Source organism: Bidens hawaiensis, unplaced genomic scaffold (genome assembly GCF_021521415.1).
Source record: "Bidens hawaiensis isolate Kalapana, Puna unplaced genomic scaffold, B.hawaiensis_p1.1 tig00014826_1, whole genome shotgun sequence".
NCBI classification, from domain to species: domain Eukaryota; kingdom Viridiplantae; phylum Streptophyta; class Magnoliopsida; order Asterales; family Asteraceae; genus Bidens; species Bidens hawaiensis.
The window spans coordinates 295,010-301,099 of record NW_027492308.1 but is presented as its reverse complement, the minus strand read 5'-3'; positions in this window follow the sequence as shown (position 1 = coordinate 301,099).

Here is a 6,090-nt window from a genome sequence, read left to right as displayed (position 1 = left end):
TGGAGACATTTGCTCTCAATCTCGTATGTCAGTTATCAATTTGATATTTTTTTTCTTCTATATTTATATAAGATTGCGGTACCAATATATAGCATGTAAAAATACATATTTTGAACATTATAACTATTTGTTAGGGAAGACGGAGTGGCCTCAGGATAGGTTCCGCTTGGCCTCAGGACCACCACCCTTCGGTACTGACCCAAAACCATCCCGATCGGGTTAGCCATGCCGATCATCCCAACCCTCAGTGGATATATCCGTTGACAATGCTCAATTTTTTTTTCTTTTATATACAAATTTTTATTTAATATAAATCTAAATAAATTAACCTTTTACCACTTTTCATACCAAAAAAATCATCCCCTCTTCTCTTTACAATTTTATTCTACCAACACCATTTAATGGATCTTTTTAGAATTTCATCATCTAGCTTGTCTTAGTCATGTAGTAGTGATGACGCAATTTTTGATGATACAAGTAAAGATGTCGTGAAATTTCTTGGTCTAGACACACAATAATTGTTAAATTAGAATTAAAAATTTGAGGTAAAGGGAGATCGTGAGATCCGAGTAGTATTGACCGAGTTGTATAAAAGCGTTTCGGGACTCATTTGAGATCTAAGTCCACGCCGACTCCACGGCTCAAATGACCAACTTTGGCAACGCTAGCAGCAAATACCATTTCATCACTGTGAATTCATTTCATCATTATGAATTCTTGACGTGTGATTAGGGTAGCTATTCAAACGATTAGGCCGATTGGATTTTCGATTTTGGACTTGATGTATAAAACTGGATTTTAGTTTTGAAATGAACTATGATTTTAGAACCTTCGATTTTGAAATGAACCCACATATTTTAAACAAAGGTTAATGATACAAAGATGTGTGTAATACCAAGATATTTGACTTGGATCGGCTCTGGACATAATTTATTACACTTATTTTTTTAAAAAGTTTGACTTTTGATATTGTTGTTGGTTTTCCTACAGAGTATTATATTACTTTTGACATAACTATTTCTTAATTTTGCTACAAAAGTTGCTACACATTTTATTTAATTATTTTTTAAATATGCTATTTTTCGAATTAGCTACGGATTTTGTAATGGATTTCACTAAATTATTATACAGTTAATGCCTTTTTAGTATTTTTTTTTTATATTTTCAAGTTTGCTACGGTATTCTGCTAAACTTTTTCTTATGAATTTTTAAAAATTCATTTTCATAATTTTGCTATCGATTTAATTAAGTCATTTTTATTATACTTATTTCGCAAGTTTGCTATGCATTTTTTTACAATGGGATATGCGTAGCTAAATCATAGCAAAATGTGTCAATGGCTAATTCATAGCAAAATTTGTGATCGAAATTTTCCGCAGTTAATACCTACCTATGTAGTGGTGGTGGTGGTGGCGGTGGTGGTTGGGGGGGGGGGGGTGTTGAGTTAACGTACAAAAAGGGATTAGTGTGTGAATTGCACGAAGATCTTTATCTCAAATACGCACGTAGTTAAATAATTACGCAACTTTAAAATATATGTTTTTAGGAAAATTAATATCATGAGTTGGCGAGTGCTTTTGGATCGATGGAGATATCTCTTCCTCCTTACACCCGACGTATTCGAATTTGATGGAGACTTTGAATGATGTGTTTGGTGGGTGTCTTATTGCTTCAAAGATTTGGATCTTGATTAGTCAGTGGCTCGAAGTTTAGTTTCCTCCTAACATGGGGCCTAAATGTATAATCAATTGGTTGGATTCAACTTGATGGGACTATGGGTGAAGAAGAAAAAACTTGTGGTTGAGACAATTGTTTTATGGTTTGGTGGGTTATTTGGAGAGCCTGGAATAAGAAGATTTTTTTGTTCAAATACAGATTCAACAGTCTTTCTGTTTCGACTGTATCGATCTCTTTTCTTATTCTTTTTTTTTGTCTTGTTCTAATATAGTTAATTTGAATTGGGTGTTGTGGCTTAAAAAACTGTTATGTATAGGACTTAAAAATCATTCTTAGTATTGTAATTATCGCATATCGGCCCAAAACCATATGCACGGTACTAAACATATTATAGATCTCACAACGAACAAAATAACTTTAATGATGTTAAAAGTGCATACTGCATAAGATAATATAAGATAATAACCTAAGGTATCTTAAGTAAAAATATTATATGTTACATGACAAATACCATATTCAAAGGAAAAGTCAGAACGAGATAAATCATAAAAGTACAAAGTTGATTATAAATACTTGAAGTTGATGTTTTCAGTTTAATCACTTTTATTTATTGGATAATTAAAGAATTCCAGTACTGCATGGTCTGTCAAATTAAGACGTGATTTGACTAATTAATCTGCACATGTTTTGAATATATACTGATTAATTTCAAAAATGACAATTGAGAAAATTTCAAAAATGACCCGTCAAATTAGAGGGATTCTCATATTGACATGTTTAATTTCAGAAATAACCCATCTCAATCCAATCGTGGCGATGCGATTCACCGTTCATCAAGAACCTGACATGTGGCATCAAATTTCATCGTCAAGGTGAGATTTGAGATCAATCTTTGCGGTCGTGTGTCATGTTTTGGTTGGACGGTGAATCTTGATGTAAAGATGAGATTAGGAAGGATCTTTCTTTAGAAATTGACATAGGGGTGGATCATTTTTAGAATCTCTCTTCTCTTACCGGTAATTTTAAAATTTTCCCTTAATAACATATAGTGGGATGATGTATTAATTTGCACGCACCTTTATTTTACCTTTAGTTTTTCAAATTCCCTTTATTAATCCCAATTAACTTAAAAGTTCTTTGATCGTAACACAATACAAAGGAAGCTTAGTACTTTAAATTCTCCGCAATGTTCTTCGGGCTAATATGTAACTTCTTAACGATTGTGTTATTCCGTACTTTCCACGAACTCTATATACTAATATGAGAAATTGCTTTTATCAACTGTTTTTGCACACCACTTCAATTGATATGTTTGTGAATATCCAAGGCATCACCTATTGATACGCTTGACCATACCAAAATCCGCCTTTTCACACGAAGTCAGAAATCCAAACACCAAGGACAAATAGTTGTATTCACAGGTATATTTCATCTTAATAAAGAGTCGTACGATATGCAATTCTTTCAAGTCTAGCTTTCCAACAAAATACATTTACCATTTTGGGCACCCATTTATCCACTCATAGTGGTTTGCTTTCTAGATCCACTTATCTTCGTCGTCTAATATATTTAGACGCCCAATTAGTTAGTTGCATTCATTGAGTTGGCCTCAACCAACTGTGGTAACCGCACCCATGCCTAATTTCATATGATTGTGTCACCAATCCTCTCGAAGCATTGCGCCACGGTATATTCTTTGTTTCTAACAAATGCAAACAATAATGAGAATTTTGATTTCAACGATGTAGAGTCGATCCAAGTATCAAGCCAAAACCAGATTTTCAGCCCATTACCGATGACGCCTTTAAAATATGATGAAGTTCAAGATTAAATAGTGAAAAGTCAAGTTTAGTTATGGCATCCCATGTACTGGTAACCCACTATTCCTTGGAACCGGCTCGCATGATCTACCTGTTCGATGTTATCACTTTTATAACATTGCCCCTAACTAAATAATAATTTTTCTTTTATGGATTTTTAAGTCAACTTCAAATGCTGACTTTTTAAAATTAAATGTTGGGTTATGATATTGTACACACTTCTCTATTTTTTAGACATCAATTTATATTGGTCTTTGTCTTTAATTGTCACATCAGTTAATTCATCAGACATATACAACCTGCATTGTTTGCTACGATCATTGTGCCCTTCCACTCATACAACTCGTATTGTATACTACGGCCTATATGCCTACTTTGAAACGCGTGTTGGATTATATTTTCTAGTTAGATAAGGTTTTTTATAAACGCGCGAAAAAATTATGCTATATAAAGGACTGTGCGCACTCTTCATTTCCTCGTCAATTCTCTCAACGTTTCAATATTTTCATGACACATATTTCTAGTACTATCTACCCTACTATTATTAACAAAAAAAATTTTGTTTTAGGTGTTTATGTCTCTTAATGACTTGATGAATTTGGTGTAAAACTTCACGAAACGTTGGTTAAGTTGTAGTCACCCAACAGTCAAAAGAAAAATATAATAGGAACATGATCAAAGTTTTTCTTAAATGTGATAGTGGTGGTGAACGCAAAGGGGTATCATTTGCTATATATTTAATTTTCCAATTAAGCTGGTATGAAAATATTTTAAAGAGCGCGGTGATTGGATGCTACCGGTGATGATCAATGAACGCATCCACCTGCTCAACTATGGAGAGGTATCCAAATGCAAGGAGATTATCTTTTTTTGTGATACCCATGTTATGTGCAGATAATAGATACGATATGCAAGACAAACAAGAATAATCTACCAAATTTCTTCATATTGTTTGTGTAATTTCAACTAACGTGACTTTTTTGTATAGATTTTGGATTTGCGCATCAAGAAATTGTGGACAATTTTACTTGAGTGTTAAGTAAGCTAAAAACGACATTAGACAAGTGTAAGCAGTCCTTGCTAGAACTAACTCGCGAGGCCTAGTGGCCCTAGTCTGACAATCGGATGCATCTTTTGGGTGTTTTGATGTATAAACTTTTGGCTTCTTTGATGTGTAAACTCATATTTATTTTCTTGCTGGCTGCTACTTATCTTTGTCGTTATTGTTTGGTTGTTTATTACGGAGTAATAAACTATTTTATCGTGTAGTTTTGTTTTAGAAAGATTATGGGCTTTTGGGCTACTTGTTGAGACTTTTTGTAGCCCAACTAGATTCTCTTTATAACGCTTCAGCCTCTTCTAAATTTTATAAAAAAGAATAATATTTAACGAAAACTTTGTAACGCTGTAACCTCGTCCTCACTAATATTTAATTATTTGATATGTGACAAATTATGCGCATGTAGGCTATGTAGCTAACAAAGACTATCAAGTGCATCCAGGGATCAACATTGTATGCCCCACATGCGGTGAGCACATTAGCCACACACAACTAAGAATAAAGCTTTGGAGGTCGTCTAATAACATCCAAACGGGGTCTTCGTCTTCACTCGTACCAACATGACATTCGTATGGAGAAGAACACAATAGTAATCCATTGAGTTAGCGACCAAAACTTACTGCTAAAATAATTAATGGTCTATAATCCTTTCTTTAAAATTATTTATAATCTTAGATAATTATGATTAAACAAGACTTATTTTTTTTACACGACCATGACTTGAATTCAAAACATCACCCTTATTAAATTGAAGTCTTCTAATATTTCAGCTTAACCACTTGAACCTAACCAGAGATCATTACTTAAAAGTAGGGCTGTAAACGAACCAAACAAACACGAACAAGGCCTTGTTCGTGTTTGTTCGTTAAGGAAATAACATGTTCACGAACACTTACGAACGAGATTTTATGTCCGTTTTCGTTCATTAAGAAAATTAATGTGTTCACGAACACAAACGAAATCGGCAGGGCCTAAAATTTAAGACCGATTTATTCATCAATGTGAATAATGAAATTATGTAAGCGAATTGAACGAACACGAACAAGGGCATGTTCGTGTTCGTTCATTTAATTTTAAACGAACACGAACACTTAATAGACAAATATTTATGTTCACGTTCGTTTATTTAAAAAATGGACATCTGTGTTCATTTACGTTCGTTTGTTTAAAATCTAAACGAATATAACTGAACAAAGATAAATGAATACAAACAAACATAAATGAAAACACTTAAATGAACATATATTAACAAATATAAAACTTTAAGTAGATAACTCATCCAAATAATATTTAATTATTTCTTATTAATACATAAACAAACATAAATAAACAGAATAAAACGAACATAAATAAACAAACATAAACGAACGTTCATGAACATAAATGAACGAACAGAACATGTGTTCATGTTCGTTCGTTTAATTAAACGAACACAAACTTTTTGTTCATGTCCGTTCGTATATTAAATAAACGAACATAAATGAACTTCCCATCAAACAATTCACGAACAGTTTTTCGTTACAGGCCTACTTA